The sequence below is a fragment of the Aptenodytes patagonicus genome, chromosome 9 (assembly GCF_965638725.1).
Source record: "Aptenodytes patagonicus chromosome 9, bAptPat1.pri.cur, whole genome shotgun sequence".
Lineage (NCBI taxonomy): Eukaryota > Metazoa > Chordata > Aves > Sphenisciformes > Spheniscidae > Aptenodytes > Aptenodytes patagonicus.
The window spans coordinates 21220029-21240098 of NC_134957.1; the positions used below are offsets into that span (position 1 = coordinate 21220029).

Sequence of the window (20070 nt, forward strand, 5' to 3'; positions counted from 1 at the left end):
AGAGGATGGAAGAGCAGACAGCGGTAAGAAATTCTGCTCTTTCACAGTATAAGAATAACCCTAAATTTCAACACTGTGGGAAGGAAATGATCTTATATCCAGGCATTAGAAATGCAGAATAAATAACTCCCTCTCACCTCAAAATGGCAGGAGACTCCACATTTACTGCAGTCTTTACAGTTTGGTACCAGCAGCGGAATAAGGAGCTGTGCTCCTTACCTCATGGATTCTCACTGCCCTTTGATAATTATAGATGATGATCCCAAAATACCAAGATTGCAATCCAAGCCTGGCTACACACCACGGGCATGTCAAAACCTCTCAGTCGTCCCTTTGATGGGACTGTGACAAATCAGTGCCAGCTGAACTTATTTTCAGAGAAAAGAACCACCTCAGTGCTGAGCTGAAAGCCTGTTTTGCTGGGCTGGTTTAGCAGATGGCAGCCTGAAGTCAGCTCACGGTATGTAATGCATGGAGCTGCTGCTGTTTTCTTTAAGAAAATGATATTTTTGGCATGAGACTTTTCTCATTAAATAACAATTGATAGAAATTTTAAATGTCTCTTGGGAAACAAGTGCTGATCATTGTATGACACTGTTCTTCTGTCAGTATTTCTTACATGTGTCTTCACTTAGAGAAATTTCAAAGCTTATTAATAGACCTTAATAAAATTCTGAATAACAAAATGGTGCCTATGAGGAAAACTGACCATGTACAAGATACTCATCTGCATCACGGACAGATTCATTCAATCTGCCTGGATGCTCTGGTATAGAACGGCAACAGGGACTTCAGGCTAGCACTTCAGCTGATGTAAATCAACCCAGTTGCTTGTTGCAGGGGTTGCCATCAGTTGACTACTTGGCCTTCACGGTGGTAGCACACATTCTAAACCCAGCTTGGGTAGACTCAAGTTTCACATCCCGTTTCCATGCATGTCTGGCAGTAATAATTTCTAGTTTGTTTTTCCTTTCAAAATGTTTTTTTGTTAGCGTAATAAACAAGGGATAAATTGAGCTTTCAGGGTTAAAATTGTCCAAACTTTTCTGTCACTAGAGGAAGCCAAAACTTTCATTGGTTTTGAAAGAAATCAAGCACTACCGTGTATTACAAATATCTTCTCTTATTTGGTTTGCTTTGCTAAGAATAACCACATTAAACTGTCATTTTTTAATTGAAGTGTGTCTCACATCTCACACAGTCCTCAGAGAAAAATCAGAGAGCAACTGTGTCAACTGCCAAAACTTATGGATGAGATTAGCATTTGCTGACCACTGGGGTCCAAAGCAAACATGGAACAGCAGAACTTAGAAACAGCACCTCCCTGTTTCCACCATAGTCACTAAATTCTTCAGGATCCTGCTTGATAAACCCTTTCTTATTAAACTGCCTAGGAGCCCTGGACTTCTGAGACTAAAGAACAGTGTAAGAAAATGACATTAGCTCTGTTTCTCTTGTCATTAATTACAGCCATTATAACAGCTTCTATGATGACTGTCACTGTGTGGCTCAGATGAGATGCACACTAATACTCAGGTGCAAGCTATAGCTAATTTCAGCTGTTTGCTCTCTTCTGGGCTGTTTGCTTTTCACCACTTATGCAGTATAGCAAATTCTAAGGAATACTTTTGAGATGGAATTAGCCATCTAAGCCACAATTCCCCCAACACAGTTAGAAATGTGCTATTTAAATATATTATTCTGCAGTCCTTGTGAGGATCTTTAAGCATTTTTAGTTTAAAAAAATTAAATTTTTTTTTTAAAAATCACTTTTCCAATAATGGTCCCAGCAGTGATAATTTAGGAGAGTTGAGGACCAAGCCAACTACCATCAGAGGAATTACAAGGAAGAGAGACTGATATGAGATGTGGCCCAGGCATTTCAGGAGACCTGATGCCTTCTCTCCCTTGCAACCTAAGCACTTGGGTTCTGAGTTCCACTAGAAGTACCTCCTTTGCAAACATAGTGGTTTAACCCTAATCCCTTTTCTCAGGATCAGCCTGCATCATCTGTGCTGTAAAGAAGAGAAATATCTTCACATTTCCAAGGAAAAGTTTAAAGGAGGTTACTGGGTCTTATTATACATCATTACCATATAATAGCCACACTATTTCTGATACAACACCGCTAATAAAAGCAGTTGTTGTATTATTTATGCCTACAGGGAGCACTCTGCCATCCAAGACGCAGAGCTCTCCCCAGTTCTCCCCTTATGCATGTGCATAATAAAATAAACACCATCTGCAGAACTATAATTAGGCTGTACAGAGTCTGAAAGTGAGGTAAGAGGTTGCAGGGGCTCATGGTTCTGCTGAAAACCCTGATGCTCTTATTTTCATACCAGACTTTCATTTGCATGACAGAAGTCTATCTGTGTCACCTCCTATCCTTGCTGCACTGTGTAGGCTTGAAATACCTGACATTTAGTGTTACTCAGCCACTGATGCTGTGAGAAATAAAGTGGCTCACAAACACCTTTTTCTGATTTTAATTGGTTCATCTCTTTGTAACGGAGCAAGTAAATGAACTGGTTAACGAGCAGCCTGGGAGAACACTAAGCAGTCTAGAGATGAGAAACTCAGCATGGGATCACAGGAAACAACAGTGGGAGAGACCTTGACAGGTTAGTCAGTCCCAACACTTGCCTAGCGTCCAAATTGGCTATCCCGAACCCACTTGTGACTGAAGCTTCTCTAACCTGCATTTAACACAGCCCATGAAGGAAAGTCTACATGCTTCTTTCACTGGTCAGCAAAGTGCTGAGCTGCTCTACAAGCCCAAGACTTCTGTGAATGGAGAGAACAGTCAGTTACCTTTCCTTTCTAGAGCAACCCCTCATATAATCTACAAACCTCTAACAAATCTCTCTTCTCTAGTCTTAATAACTGGTTCTGTATCACTGGTGAAGTGTGCTGCCCAAATCCAGACACTCTGCTCCAAATGAGGCTTTAGCAGTGCTGAGCAGAGCTCGATGCTCTTGTTTACTGAAGCTGGGGTGGCATTTTTCTGTCTTTTTCACTTGAACTTCACATATTTAACTTGTGTTCAGACTGTGATCCACCCTCTGATCCTATTCTATAGACTTGCTGCCTAGTCATTCTTTCTCCCTAACTGAGCCAGGAAGTCACTTAATACCAAAGCACTGTACATGGTCGCATTGATGAAGTGATGCTGAATTCCATCCTATTTATTCCACACTATTTTCCCAAGACATCAAGATAAGTTTGAATTCTCAACCCTGTCAACTGGCTTGCAATCCTGTCCCAGACTGCGTCCTACAGCATTCCTGTACATGCCTTTCTAGCCCCTCTTCCAAGTAGTCATGAAAATACTGAAGAATATCAGACTAAGGGAGATTTCTGTGGGACTCCATTGATGCAACGCCAGCTTGAGAGTGCTGCAAGTCATTTATTTCATCAGCTATGCATGCGCATTAGAGAAGTTTGAATTAATCCAAATTTTTGTACTTTGGAGAGACATATCAGATATTGCCAAAGTCTTATGAAAGTCAAACTATATCAGATCTACTGCTCCTCTCTTAGTCACAAGATCTGTCCCACCGTATGCTGGAAGGAACTCAAGCTGGTACATATTAGTGTATCATCTGACACAATACATTTTTAGAATACAATCTATACCATCAGACTAACAGTCATCTGCTTAGGTCTGACAAGTTGCAGTCAGGAATTTCACTGAGATACAAAAATGTTTGGACTGCAGTACAAATATGAAAGATGGCAACTTAACTTTTCTTTGCTACAACCTATCTTCCTCAGGAAATTTCAAAACAATGTGAACCACGGGAGACAACAGACACCCATTTCATTGGAGCTATGAAATGGTTTGTATGTTGCTTTGTCATGATTCCCTTAAAAAAAAAAAAAGGAAGAAAGGTTGGGTTTTATTTGAGACCAGAAGCACCACAGAAAAGTACAGGAGATAACTGATTAACTATATGCATTAACTTCAGGTTGCTGTGGCTACTTTGAATCTTAGAGTAATTTCGCTAAAGAAAAAAGTTCCCCTTAGCTCTGAAGATGCATCTCTCATAGGTATTACCAATATCCATGAACTAAAAAATATGCAATATTTATAAATAGGGAGAAAGACATTCAAAGGGTTAATTAATTAGCTGTGTGTCTTCACAGACATTAACTGAAGCTGCACTGTAAAACATTATGGGAGATCTCTAATGTCTGAGAAAAGGGAAAGATTTTTTTTTTTATGCATTAGGATCTGTCAGCTGGCTCAGATAGAAAAATAGAGATTCAGGGAAAGGGAAGAAGAAAAAAAGAAATAATGATGTTTGCAACTAAGATTTTCAAAGGATTCAGTACATTTAGTGCTTACTTTCCTCAGCACCCTTTAAAGAACCCAGCCCTAACATAAAAAATAATCTACCTTTGCTTGTACACAAGACCTATGGAGGCAGCACTCTCCTTGATTCTCTCAGGCTGATCTACTCAAGCCCAGCACACCATTCCCTTAACATTTTTTAAAGCAGTTTGAATTACATCAGAGCTGAGAATTCTTTCCATTTTCTTCTCTTCCATCCTCATATCATACTGAGTCAATTCCTGTAGAGAGTGAGGTCAGTGTAGGGAAGCAAGGGGAAAGGCAATTCTTTCTGAATATGGATACAAAAATTCAGCTTTGGCTACAGCTAACTAGGAACCAACCTCATCTAAAGGAAGGCAGCAAAGACAGCACTTATTTTGAGGTTGTGTAGCTAAAGAGGTAGAAGAGATTGTCTGTCCTGTAATAAATCCCAGCTGTGCTGGCATGTTTATAGAAATCCTCTCCAGATCAGGCTGTTTGCCAAGGCAATTGCAGTTAGCCCTAAAAAGAAAAATAACTGAGTCCAACTGCGCTAGATACTTCAATGCATGCAAAAAGCCTTTTGCAACCTTGTTATGCCTGAAAAAACTCTGCCTGTGGAGTGAAAAAAGAGAAGTCTTAAGTTACAATCATGCCCTGTGGTATAGCTCTAAGCCCTCAGAGGACAGTTCTCAGAGAAACTGCCATCAAAAGAAAACCGGGGTCAGATACGACCCTGACTGAAACAGCCCTTGCTGAGATCAGGAAGTGACTTTATCATCAGTGCTGTTATGCCATGTAAATCACCAAAAGGAAGATTTAGCTCTCAGGTTTCTGTCTGTACACCCTGAGCTCAGGATGTGTAATTCCTCTGTAAACTTCATGCCCATTATCCAGCAACATCAGTTCCTGAGAGCAAGACAATGCCCAATACTGCTTAAAAAAGAAACCCAACCGTACACATGCAAGGGGAAGAGTATGCCAGTTTGCTCCAGCCTTGTGTAAAAGAAAACTCAGTTATTTGGGGATTGAGAAATGCTTCTTCCCCCTCTTCCGTCTCCAATAAATCCTGTTACAAAACCAAATGCATCACAGGCATTTTTATAGTGTTCTTTTTTTCCATTTTCAGTTTGAGGCTAGTGGTGACTAATACTCAGTGAAGGCCATGGTTTTCAGCCTTGCCCTGCCTATGGGACACATGTACGTGGGGAGGATCTGAATCAACGTTTTGGAAGAAAAAAACCCCAGACATTGGGCAACATGGTGTGTATCTTGGCTGCCTCTAGATTTCACCTGACCCTTGGAGCACTAGAGCTGCTCTCATCCAGAATGCTGACAGTTGCTGGAAAAGGTACAAATGATGTGCCGTAGGGCTGACCTTTTCCTGAACCTCAGTAACAAAGTGTTTACTGAAGCTCTTAGAGTCCCCTGCCACTTCATCCCAGAAATCACTCAAGACTACGATGAAAGACTTTCTGTTCTCCCAGGACTCTCTTAGAAGTATATCATACCATCTCGTGCAGCACTACCTTAGTTTGTGATGCTTTAGATCAACATTCCACAGAACTGCAGTACATTCATAATACTTTGTTTTTAGAGAAAAGCTGCCTTGTTTGAGGATAACATTTTTTTCTCGCTGAACTTACCGGACAACAGCCTTTGTCTCCTGCCTTCTTCCCCTAGTACCGATTCCCTTCTCTAAATTCAGTACTACAATTTGTGTTACTTTTCCTCATGAGCAGCAACCAGAGGTGCCATTCTTAGGACTGGATTCACTTCAGGAAACAGTCATGTTCCCTCAGCTAGGTGTCTAAACTCCCCTGCAACCAAACACAAGTTCTTTCAAAGGGCAATTTACAGTCATTACCTTGCCACCTCTCTCCTAGTGTGATGACACTGGACAGAGGCCTAGCTCTCTATTGATCACATAAATCAAGGTAATAGCTCAGGATGGGCCCATACCTTTTAAACAGTTGCTACACAAAACGTTATCCTTTGTGTCTTTGATGAGGATCTCATCAAATAAACCCAAGTAATACACACCACAAAAGCAGGCCCAGCTAGTTACAGGAAATGCAGCACAGGTTAAAACCTAGAATATAACTATTTTAGAGGTTATTTTATCTGAAATTTTAAAAAAGTATTAACTGGTGATCTGAAGTTAAAATCTCCCAAAGATTATTGTTGGTTTAGTGAACACAGACGCTGAGCAGCCTGAGACCACTTTTGGTTGGTTAATGTTACCACCTTTTCTGGAATATCTTGTTTCCTCCGCATCTCGCTCATTAGCGATTCCAACCTCTATGAAACTTCATTCTCTGCTATTCCAAAGCTACTACAAGTTTGACACAATTTGGGGAAAATAATTTAATCGAAGCATCATTTTAATTGGCTAAAAATTTATATATTTCAATTTCTTGAAAAAAGTAATGGTTTTCCATCAGAAAAGACACCATTTTTGGGCCACTAACCTGAAGTTTTCTTGTAAAATGCTTTTACAAGAGTTTACTGTGATTTTGAGATGGTGATGCTCCATGAAAAACAGGCAGATATAGTAGATATATTATTTGTAGCTGGACGATATTCATCACTTACTACTGTGAGCGTAGACATCAAAAGAGCTTTTGTTGGATGAGCTGCCCACCAGCAGAAATAAGGACATTACAAATCTATTCCTTAGTATTTAATAAAATAAATCATAAATGAGTTCAAAATCATTATTAGAGACTAGAATGTGTATGACAGCAAGGGGATACACAGCATACGGGGAAGGGCCCCAGACAAGTCAGACTCATCGCACACGAGCTATGCAGTTTGCATGTGTGCTGTAACCATTTATTTGAGAGTGCTACTTCGCAAGTTGTAACTGCTCCAAATGGGCAGTTCTTTTTCTCCAGTGGAAAGGCAAGAAATTGAGAGCATTTTTCAAGAAAAACTGAATGCACAGTTCTTTTGAGAAACAGGTGGTATAAGCCAGCCTAAGTCTACTTCTGCAAAGAGCAACCTACCAAAGCAGTGGAAATGTCTCTGCATTAAATGCAAGTAACAGAGGGATGGCCAAGTTTGAAGACAGCCAGTTTAGACCGACTCCCCGACACCACTTCCAGGCACATACTAATGTGGCTGAGGTCAGACATGGGCTATAAGTCCACTCATGGTTCATCAGACTAAAAGGCCACCCACCGTTTAGCTATGTTTTTTTACTGCTTCCTCAAAACATGTTTTTCAATCAAGTTCTTGAACTAGTTTCCTAAGATGGGAAATGAAAACAATAAGAAAAGGAGGTTGGAAAACATCACACACAATTTTTCACATCGCTGAAATATTCAGCACTGGACCAGTGCGGAATAAACAATTCCCAGGTCTGTACGCCTGACTGTTCATCTCTGGCTGGGGAGGCAGCTATTTTCTTTGCCTGATAACAAGCATCATTTTGGCTCAGTGGCCATGACCTTTCTAGGCTTGTCCAGCCTGACCTTTTGCTGTGTCTCAAGGGGCTGGTAACTGAGCAGACTGGATTCTTCATCCCTGCCCTTTATGAGGAAGGAAATATGCTGTTTACAAAAGAATATTAGGTAGATTTCAGCAGTCACCCCTTTTTTTTTTTTTATACATCGTAGATTTTTTTGTTATTACATCGGGCATTGTGTGGCAAAAACAAAGTCAGGTCATCTAAGAAACACTGTCTGGAGTGAAAATTCAGATTAAGCTGGAGGTGATTTGTTTTACTTAAATGGAGATATTTCTTCCTTATCCAATAGCAATACACAGACTTTAAAGGTTAAAAAGCGTAAGTCTAAACCACAACATTAAAGAGCATAAACCTCTTTAGCAACAAGTTCCTCCTTTCCCCATCTCTGTTCCAGCAAGGTTTGGTTTCAGCCTGGATTCCAGTATCTACTAATTGTGGCATTTATCTCAGATACTTTCTTGAATATAAAAATCCTTTATCCTCTTCTCCTAGACTCCTCATCTTTTTCAGACAGCACCTTGAGGTGTTCTCCCCCACTTATTTGCTTAAAGCAAAAAAATTTTAATGCCTGGGATAACAGTGCATGGAGTAGCCATTGTAACTCCTCAGATACACTTTTGGAATTGTGATATATACCACACCATTCTGGACTAGATGTTTGCTTTATAACATAAAAAGAGGAACTGTAAACTTGTATATAAAATCCTGATCATAAGACACAAGCTTCTTAAGCTATTAGATGACTTGAAATATATAAAATTTTGGATTTTGAATTTTTTTTTTTAAATAGAAATTTTGTACTAGCCAGCAAAACCCAACTTTTCTGAGCCTATGTAAGTCAGAGTCAATGGAGTCTCTTGGTTCCAACAGGACACGGATCAGACTCTTAAATTCTAGTCTGGACATCCTTTCTGGCAAAGATCAGCCTAAGATCATGTAAAACAGAGAGTATTTGTCTTTTAGTAACACAGAGATATGCCCAATACCTTGCAGAGAACCATAATGCTTTCACGCCATCAGAACTTTATCAGATCACTTACCTACAAGCTCTAGAAAAAAGCCTTCCCATCAGGCTATTTCTTGAACCTTCTGGTATAGCTCATTCCTTCCATTCATTGCCCAGACCTGGTGTGAGCTGCAGCCAGGAGAGTGACACCAGCGTCTAGTGCTGTCCAGGTGCTAGCAAATGTCACGGCAGCAAAGTGTTATGAAGTGAGGATAAACACCAGCACACATCAGAGTGGTCAGAAAGGTCACCAATGTTGCCAATCGCAGCCAAAAGGAGTAATACTTGGTTACCCGGGATATGGAGAAGGCTGAGGTGCCAATGACTTTTTTGCCTCAGTCTTCACCGGCAAGTGCTCAAGCCACACTGCCCAAGCCACAGAAGGCAAAGGCAGGGACTGGGAGAATGAAAAGCCGCCCACTGTCGGAGAAGATCTGGTTCGAGACCATCTCGAAGGTGCACAAGTCCATGGGACCGGATGAGATGCATCCACAGGTCCTGAGGGAACTGACAGATGAAGTTGCTAAGCCACTATCCATCATATTTGAGAAGTCGTGGCAGCCCAGTGAAGTTCCCACTGACTGGAAAAGGGGAAACATAACCCCCATTTTTAAAAAGGGAAAAAAGGAAGACCCGGGGCACTACAGGCCAGTCAGTCTCACCTCTGTGCCCGGCAAGATCATGGAGCAGATCCTCCTGGAAACTATGCTAAGGCACATGGAAAATAAGGAGGTGATTGGTGACAGCCAACATGGCTTCACTAAGGGCAAATCGTGCCTGACAAATTTGGTGGCCTTCTATGACGGGGTTATAGCACTGTGGATAACGGAAGAGCAACTGACGTCATCTACCTAGACTTGTGCAAAGCATTTGACACTGTCCCGCACAACATCCTTGTGTCTAAATTGGAGAGACATGGATTTGACCGATGGACCACTCAATGGACAAGGAATTGGCTGGATGGTCGCACTCAAAGACTTGCAGTCAATGGCTCGATGTCCAAGTGGACACCAGTGACGAGTGGTGTTCCTCAGGGGTCGGTATTGGAACCGGCACTGTTTAACATCTTTGTCGGCAACATGGACAGGGGGATTGAGTGCACCTTCAGCAAGTTTTCTGATGACACCAAGCTGTGAGGTGCGGTCGACAGGCTGGAGGGAAGGGATGCCATCCACAGGGACCTTGACAGGCTTGAGAGGTGGGCTGGTGTGAACCTCATGAAGTTCAACAAGGCCAGGTGCAAGGTCCTGCACATGGGTCAGGGCAATCCCAAGCACAAATACAGGCTGGGTGGAGAATGGATTGAGGGCAGCCCTGAGGAGAAGGACTTGGGGGTGTTGGTTGATAAGCAGCTCAACATGACCTGCAACGTGTGCCTGCAGCCCAGAAAGCCAACCATATCCTGGGCTGCATCAAAAGCAGCGTGGCCAGCAGGTCAAGGGAGGTGATTCTGCCCCTCTACTCTGCTCTGGTGAGACCCCACCTGGAGTACTGTGTTCAGCTCTGGGGCCCCCAACATAAGAAGAACATGGACCTGTTGGAGCAAGTCCAGAGGAGGGCCATGAAGATGATCAGAGGGCTGGAGCACCTCTCCTATGAGGACACACTGAGAGAGTTGGGGTTGTTCAGCCTGGAGAAGAGAAGGCTCCGCGGAGACCTTATAGCAGCCTTTCAGTACCTGAAGGGGGCCTACAAGAAAGCTGGAGAGGGACTTTTTACAAGGGCATGTGGTGAGAGGACAAGGTGTAATGGCTTTAAACTGAAAGAGGGTAGATTTAGATTAGATATAAGGAAGAAATTCTTCACTATGAGGGTGGCGAGACACTGCAACAGGTTGCCCAGAGAAGTTGTGGATGGAAGTGTTCAGGGCCAGGTTGGATGGGGCTTTGAGCAACCTGGTCTAGTGGAAGGTCCCTTCCAACCCAAACCATTCTATGATTCTATGAATACAGAAATGTTGCTAAGGAACAAAACAAATAGACCAGTGGAGAGAGAGAACCCAAAATACGTGATACCTGTTTGACAGTCTGGACAACCAACCACCTTCCCATTTTAAGGAATCTCACTGCTTGCCTAAGAGTTCAAATTCTGAGCTATAAAAAATGTTGCATCAAAAATGACACAGCAGCATTTGTTTTACTTCTGAACACTAAAAGCACTTTTATGACTCAGCCAAATCAGTGGATCATCTCTCATAAATTCACAGAAACTACCAGAAAGAATTTTATTTACACATGTTGAAAATAAACAGCAGCTTCTATTTCTAAAACGCCTTTTAAAACCTTATCTTGGAAAGATGTTCATTTAGCAATAAAGTTATCGGCACATAAGATAAGTTTCTTCAGTTTTGAGTGATGAAACTGAAAAACTCACAACAGTGATTTCCAAAGTAAGATACTTAAGCAAAGTCACAGTTGTCATACCTGCCAGGCAACCAAGCATATGCTTTTCCCTCCATGTAGGTTAGCTCTTCTTTTGCCTAGGATAGGTCGCTGTTAGAGGACTAAAATGACTAAAACATTTTTGGGTAATCCCCTTCTAAGTACATCAAAACTTCAGGAAGTTTTTGAAATTTAAGGAACCATATTAGGTGCTAAAGGGTAAACTTTTTAAGGGTAATTGTGTGACTAATACGCCATCTCTGCAGCTGATGATGCCAAATGAGGGCCAGTATTGCCACTATATCCATGAATTCACTTTAATTCACACTTTAACCAGGCACCCTCCTTTCTAGTTCTGCCTCTTTCATTATGTTCTCACATTTGCTTTTCTTCCCCATATTCTGTTATCAACTCAACACGTTTCAGAAGGAATCAATAAGAAAACTACTTCCATATCTCACAGATCTGTTTAGGATGCTTGCTTTCTGGTATCTCCCTCTCTTGTGGGCACTCTGATCTCTAATAAAGGATAAGCCTTTTCCCAGGGTATCCTGCTCCCACTCAACTGCCTGTTTTCATGGCACGTGTAGTTTTACCAAGACACCTACCCACTTACCAAACGGGGTTGAAACTGGTCAATAGTAAAGCATTGTTGGGGGAAGAGGGGAACAGACAGACACAGACCTGGAGACGACGTAACTATAATTGTGCTTCTTCTGGGGGGAAAAAAGGCCAAAAGGAACAAAGAGCCTGATGGCAAGTTGCTAACTGCTCAGTGTTCTCCATCAACACTAGTCAGTCTTGCAGATCACAGAGCATCCCCTAAACATGACCAAAATTACTTGGCTACTTAACGTCAAGGCTGGAGATACCCTTTCCTCCTGCCTTGTTCAATCTGGGAGGTACCTCTACTTACTCTGATGTCAAATGCAAATGACTCCAACCTCACGATCACTGTCAAGGTTTTCCCTATCACGATCGAGGATTTTCTTCTGTTTCAACCCAAAACAGAGACTAGAGCAAATTCAGTCAGACAGATACATTGACAAAAGCCTTTGGCTCTTTGGGAGGAGTCAGCCTGCCAGGGTATAGTCAGAATGTCTACTTGGTCATGATTTTATCCCAGCTGAAGCACAGTCAGTTTCACCTCTGTGTTTAAATTGTTTAGACGCTTAAGAGACTTCTTGCTTGGAAAGACATAATGAGAAACTTTTTTTCTTATTTATATCATGCTGTTTCTTTACATAGCACTTTCACTGCATTTATCGAGCTTAATTTTTGGTTTTTCCAATGTGGTATAGATATACTGATTTGAATTCACTACTTCATTTAATACAAATTTCTTTGTTAAACACTAACATTACATCTGCCTGATGCCAGCCTAAGACAAAGATGTTATTCAACTGTCAGAAAACAGAGAAAGCCAATATGACAAACAGAAGACCCAGAATCATTTTATCACAAAATTCACTGCTAACAGACCTGCATCTTCATCGGTTCAAATAAAGCTAGTACAAAGATCAGGGTGTGTATAAGAATGGATGGTAGTTCATTAAGGATCACATGGGATTCCTTATCTTCAAGAAGAGGATCATACAAGAAAAAAAAAGGCTCTGTAGAATTGTTTATTTAGAAAATCACCAAATTAACAGGAATTGAACAAAGTGATGGGCAACAGATGAGTCAGTGCCATCACTGAGAAATCACCCTCCTGATTTACCGGTTTAGAAATCCTGGCAATCCCAGTGAGCTCCCATTTATCTTTTGCAATGACTACTACCAGCCATAGGAATATTCACAGCAGCCAGCCTCACAGCACTTTTCCAGACAGCACAAACTGTTTGATTTGCAGTTATGGATTTGAAGTTACGTTCTGGGTAAAACAGAAGGGATCCAGACCTCCCGTTCCTATTACAATGTGTTCAAAGCACCATAAAATCTCCTTTAAAGATGAAGATTCTCTATGAACATTCAGGAGTTGCTGTGAGAACTTAAAGTCTCCCATCATCTGAGAAGACAGAAACCTCCCAAGGCCTACTATTGTGAGAAAAAGTCTGCTTGTCTCCCGGGAAGAGAAGTTTGAGAGGTGTTGATAATTCAAACATGAACTTGACTAGACATCAAATTCCAGCTAGTCTTAGAGCACAGTGCTCCACCTCTAAGTGCTGGAGAACCACTCCAGTTCCAGCACTGCTCTTCTCCTGCCAGGTTTAATTTCTTTATGATGTACCAAGAAAACTGTCTCAGTCAGCTGGAACGCTAAACCCCATCAGAGACACTGAAATCATTCTGGCTCATTTGTGTCTCCAGTAACCTTTCTGCTAGTGCTCAACACACAGACCACTTCCAAGAGAAAATCATGAGTCACCTTTTAACCCCACCTCACACTATCAATCACATTAATTATTTTATTCAATCAGGGTCTAACAGTCGAAGTAAAGTTAGTGGAAAACCTAAGGAAATATATCTTAACTCTCAAAAGGCAAGGAGAAGGGCCTGTTTCTAATAATGCTGAGGTTTGCCAATGTTGCTTTTTTCTTGTCTTACAATTTAAGTATTTACAGTGCAGCCATTATATTCACTAGAGGGGATTTTTATTTTTAATTTTTTGCAGATTTTGGAATGTCTGCAGAAGTAACTTAGCATGGTGCCCCTGTCTCTTCCAAGCACCCCATCCCCCTTAGTGTCTATAGTTTTCACTCTGTTCAAATGCAGAGATGCAGGCCAGATTCTCAGCTGTAAATCATCATCACTTTAGCTAAGCCAAGGGGGTAATGTTGCTTTATACACTCAGAGGTGCAAGGCCCCTCAATCCACCCCTATCCGTAGACAGATCCTGCTTCGGTTTTGTTCACGAGAGATTCATCATGCTTTCAGGAACGGAGAAAGCCCGTTAAGACCAGGGATGAGAAATGCCATGGTTGGATTACATTTGAAGTGCTTGGATTAAATTTGAATTATTCCTCTTATAGTCCAGACATTAGTTATTTCACCAATTAGGTCATGTGCCCAAATGTGAAAGCAGCTTTTAGACAACTATCACTTCTGAGAACTTTCATTTGTGGAGAGCAGAGTCAGTGCGCGAGAGAGAAGGGAGGAGAGGCCAGAGAATGGTATTGTATTCACATCTCCATTTAGGGAGGAAAATTAGATGTCCGAGTCTTAAATGCCCCTTATCTGAAAGGAGGAGAAAAGGGACGACAGTGATCATGCACAAAAACTACAGCAAGATGAGTTCTGCACAAAGTCTTTGCAAATGGACCCAATTTGGACCCAATTATCTGTAGGGTTATCCTAGCAACCAAGGGAGAGTAAAGCCCTGCATTCATGTTCTTCATCAGTTCCACAAGTGCTTGTACCTATCGGAAAGCTGAAGCAGCAATAAAACACTAAACTTGCAGACCAAAGCTCAGCCCACAGCTGGATCATTGCTAAATGAGATTTAATTTTTTGCTCACCATCACAGGACTGAAGGTTTGGTACAGTCTTCGCAAAAAACCCTATTTTGATTATTTATTCACTGTATCAGACTAGAAAATGCTGTCTCCAGGCAAAAATCAAACCTCAGTGTGCTTTAAAGCATCTGACTGCTTAAATAAGTGTGCTTTAAAAGACCTCTAAGATCATTGAGTCCAACTGTCGCCCCAACACTACCATGCCCACTAAACCATGTCCCTAAGCACCGCATCTACATGTCTTTTAAATACTTCCAGGGATGGTGACTCAACCACTTCCCTGGGCAGCCTGTTCCAATGTTTAACCACTCTTTCAGTAAAGAAATTTTTCCAACTCAAAGAGCATGTATATACATGTATTATATAAATATATGCACGTGGATGACTGCACGCACATGAGACCAATTGGCCTCAACATGAGAAAACTGAGATGAAAGTAAGAGGATCATATGAACCCTCATTATCCAACCCAACAAGGGAGTCCCAGACCCCACACTAACTGCACGCTCATTAGTCTCTGCACTGAAATCCCCCATGGCCCAACTCTTCTGTCCCTGATCACAGAGTGGTTGAGGTTGGAAGGGACCTCTGGAAGTCACCGTGTCCAACCCACCTGCTCAGGCAGGATCACCTAGAGCAGGCTGCCCAGGACAATGCCCAGATGGCTTTTGAATATCTCCAAGGACAGACGTTCTATTTCCTGATGCACATGAGTAGATCACGATGGCTTCTGACACCTGCAACGCTGGCCAAAGTTCAGATCCTGACTCCTACACTATGACATGTTTCAGTTAATTGAGCCTGAAACTCAAATATGCAGACAAAAGTTCTACTTCATGCATAAAAACCGGAAGATAACATTTGCTCTTAACAAAGACAGTCTATTTTCCTGACAAAGAACATTTTATTTCCTGCAAACTTGAAAAGATGCAAATTCAAAATGTTTTAGCTTTTATGATTAAGTTAGAAACAATGCCACACACAGGCAAGACAGCAGTTCTAAAAGGTTCTTTCAGCTGTGAAGGATTTTTAAAAGCTTCTTTTTAGCCAGGAAAACATACTACTTTATTTAATTTTTAAATAGAATTAATCTTGAAGGAAACATACATTTAAATCACAGGGAAGCAGCATGAAATTCAAACAAATTATTTTGCAAATCTAAGATATAATGACTTACAAAACCTCTAATTCCAGGACTTTACTCATCCCAAATACCCTTTTAAATATGGAAATAAAATGAGTAAAGCATAAAGCTCTTAACATACAAAGCATTTTTTGGATGTGAATGCTTTCTACTCTTGGGGAAGAGTGTTGACAGAACAGTACCTTAATTTCCTTTGCAACTGGCATGTTTGGGCTATAATTTTTCCTTCAGAGAAGCCAAACATTTAATTCTTTAGGAATTCTAAATCAGTGAACTAACAATTACTGTAAGACGACTTATGCTAGCTGAGGATGTGATCCTTGGACTTTTTGTTTTACAGGCTCAAAATAAATTTTACCATGTCATTCTTACCATCATCACATTGCCTCAGGACAAATAGAAGCTGACTCTCTGAGAAACCAATTTTCATCTAATGACGATGGAACCAACTAAATAAAACCTGATATTTTAAACATTAAAGAAACATTCAGAACCTTGGAATTGTCCTGTTCATGTTCTAGAAGTGACATTGAGGTCGTTAAGTATTTTTTCTTTAGAGGAAACAATCACAACAACATAAGAAAGCCTCCATCCAATCTGAAGGAGGGAAATATAAACTGGAAAAACTGCCAAGAGAGAAGATAACAAAACATTGGCATCTGGAGAGCTGTCTGCTTGGCAAGCATGCATGTCATTTACAAATGTTTGCTCATAATTATATCCCTGGAAGACTTGGGTGAATAATACTGTTGAGAAAGATGCCACTTTCAAAACACTGCCTCTCCATCATATTTAAATAAATGCAACACTCACTGAAGGGTGAGCGTATCTAAGGATATCACCACAAAAAAGAGGAACCCACGCCTCACACTGCCCTGGTACCTGCGAGACAAGGGGGAGGAAGGATGCAGCTGCATATTAGGACATCCACCGAACTCCCAGCTCTTCGGCAAGCTTTCTGGAGGAGGGAGGGAGGGCAGGGATGCTGGCAGGGTGCCACTGTGTTTTTTGCTTCCTGTCATGACACAGCCGACACAGCCAACACAGAAAGGCACAACTAAGAACAAAGAATTTTCTGAAGCAGCACCAGAAACGGTATTGAGCCATCAAGCTCACGTCATACAGGGTCCACTCAGTCACCAGACTGTAATGGAGAGGTTAGACATGGGGTATTTGCTGATGGCTGAAGGCATTATAGTTCCTTGCTCATCCCTTTCTGGGTAAGCTCCATCTTAACAAGATTTTCCAGGCAAAATAAAAATAAAATTATGGAATTAATAAAATAAGGGTGAGCAACAGCTCTATTCTGGGAACATTTTGGCAATTCCAGAAGAAACATGTCACAACTTCCCCAGATGAAAACATTAAGGACAAAATATTCTGGGAGGAATGGTTTATCCAGTCAGAAACCAAGATGGAAACATGCCAACCAATGTTTTCATGATGCCTCCCATACTCAGCTCGTTGGGGGACAGGCAGGGTGATAACCCAGACCACAGCAAAAATCCCAAGGCTTTGAAAGGGGCCCAAAACCATGTTATTAATATTGACGTGCACCATCTTATATCACTGATGGGAGTGAGAGTGAATTAAACTAAGTACATAAATTCCTATTGTTTAGGAAAGGACGCTTTCCAGAATAACATCCTTAGGAGAATAAAACAGTATCTGTTGCAGTCCCAGTAGCACTTCTTAAATTAAACACCCATCTCAAAAAGTGAGGACCTCCCCTCCCAAGTTCTGGAGCACTAAAGTTCTCCCATGTTTTCATTTTTCAAATTTCTTAACATGCAGAAGCACAATCAAGGTCTCTTCAGGGCTAAGCATGCTGCCAGAGCCGGGCATCACCAGTCTGCTGCAGAAAGGTGAGGAGAAACACAAAAAACTAGAACAAAGCAGAGTTCCTGTTCCTATTTCTGATGAACCTTCTCAAACACAGAAACGGAGCCCATCTGAATGAAATACCATAAAGTTTTTGGGGCTTCTTATTTAGAGCACGGCTGAGCCACAGCACACTGAACTCCCCCCGTACACCTCAGCCTTAATTTGAACTGCAGATTCTGGTCTAGGAAAATGGGACATGGACGAGGGTAACACAGCTGTACATACCCCTCTGAGACTTGAATCCCGGCTACTGCCAGCAGTAACTGCCAGAATGGATTAAGGGAGTTAAGAGATCCCTACTTGTTTGTTTTGCTATGTGAGAGGAGTCCTTAGGGCACCACACACAGTTCTGCTCGCTTCCTCACTGCAAGAACAAAACAATCGGGAAAGAAAGCGCTTAACAGCATATCTGTGACAGCCCTTTGCATTTGATGATTGCTCTGTCCAATAACTTCTCCATGCTTCTTGGATCCATCTTCTAGAAAAGCAGATGGCTGTACTGTCCATCTGGAATAGTACTATTTTCCCATCACTACTCTCGTCACATGCAAATACTGACTCACCTCAATGAGAAAAAATTTTTTTAAATTCCCCTTATAAAGCTAACACCACTCAAATTTTATAGCACAGATTCTGTGTCTCTGTCTGCCTTCAGAATGCCACAGATTTGCCCTGGTGTGACAATGCAAGTCCAAAGCACTGCTTCATCCTTCTTCCCACTGCACCGTTCTGCTTCCCAAGTCCCTGTCAGATGCCCATGTACGTACATCCATGTATGTACATTTACGCCTGCCTGCTCTGGGTGGGGACCTGTGAGTGTGAAGCACTTGCTTAAAGTGACTGTTAAAGTCATTGGGACCAGACGCAAAACTTCTTAGTGCATAGTGACTCTGGCACCCGCAGCCCGTCATATAGGCCTCATAGTTATATTAGAAATTGGGTTGGTGTTGTCACAGGTGGAAATGCTATTGCAAGTGAATCAAGATTTCAGGTTGCTGGGGGTTTATATTGGTGAAATTTATATTTGTATATGAAGTTTACATTGCTTCACCTTTAAAATTCTCCCTCTAGCAAAATGCAATCAAATAAAAAATATTTGCTGTTAACAGGATTCCTGCAAGGTCCAATGCACAGCAAACTTCCAGAGACAAGCCTGTTAACTACTACTTTGATATTTTGGTGACAGAGGTTACTTTAGAATAATAAACAGGCCAAATCTGCAGACAAAGTCAACACACATTTTCCAACCCAAACCCCTGACAAAAAACTCCCATTAGAGCGCCTGCTGGAAGATGAGGCAGGACTTGCAGCAGAGCATGTCACAGCCACTGTGAAAGGATCAGCATCATGTTGAACACGAACTAGCACAGTGGCCACGGCCTGGGCACTTCGACCCAGGATGGTCTCCCCTTTTATTGTGATCAACATGATGTGCCCTCAAGTGCTTGAGGGGGGATATCTTGTGGCAGCTGTCTCTTCCACTCTGGCAATAAAGGCCCTTCCCTTCGCTCTACAGGAGTTGACTCCATAAGAGATTAGCTAACAAGAACAGATGAATAATAATGTTAATCTTAAACACAGAAGACTAAATTGTATGCTCTTTGGTGCCTCCTTTGGAGTCTCCCTGTTTCCCCAGGCTGCTTTCAGATGTTATGAGCTGTCAACCATGTTTTACATGGCTAATGTAACAAAAATGCTCCTGTTTGTTTGTTTCTTCCTTTTCTAGCCAGCTGGGAAAAAAACTCCTCCCAGTTGTGAAACACGCAAGTACACCTCCCCAAAAAACACCACCTTTGCCGTTTCTTGGCCAAGTAAGGGCAACGGACTGTATGAAACAGCTGCATGTAGCTCACTACCTTCATCTGCCAGGGTGCTGCTAAAGGGTATCACACTGGTTCTGGTCTTTCCTCCTGCTCTTAACTCACTTCTGTACAATTTCTGAGGCAGCAGGACACAGCATATCCCACATACAGAAGCAACAGCAGCTTGATGCAAGTCATGAATACCCAGTCTGAGCACTCTTCTACCTGAAAAGGATGACACTCATTTGGTCTTTTACCTCCTTCCTCCTCAGGGAAGCACCCCTTTCCCTCAAACTCAAGGCAAATCACTGTAAGAAGAGCTATAAACACACACACACACACACGCACGCTCTGGTACCCTCACCACGTCAGATCTATTTATTGTGCAAGGCAATTGTGCTGATCGAGTTCTAAAAATAGGTCCTGAAGCACAGAGACTAGAAGAAAAAGGCTGGAAAAGCCCAGCATGAGTCTCCTCAGAATGTCTAGATCATCAGCTACAACACCACAAACAACAGCAGTTTGGATGATTTGCCTGGACAGTTTGCTTCTTTTATTTCTGCAAATAATATGAGCAAAGAAATGTCATACGAGGAGGAAGACAGAGG

At 41.8% G+C, this 20070-nt stretch overlaps 1 protein-coding gene and 1 long non-coding RNA gene across 3 annotated transcripts in view; one reads left to right on the forward strand and one right to left on the reverse strand.

Annotated features, from left to right (window-relative positions):
- CAPN6 (calpain 6) overlaps positions 1-20070 on the reverse strand; it is a 69293-nt gene that overhangs the window by 27740 nt on the left and 21483 nt on the right. The window lies entirely within an intron of this gene.
- LOC143164602 (uncharacterized) lies at positions 397-16277 on the forward strand. Its single transcript, XR_012996104.1, has 2 exons — positions 397-460; positions 16117-16277. It is a non-coding gene; the product is annotated as an uncharacterized LOC143164602 (long non-coding RNA).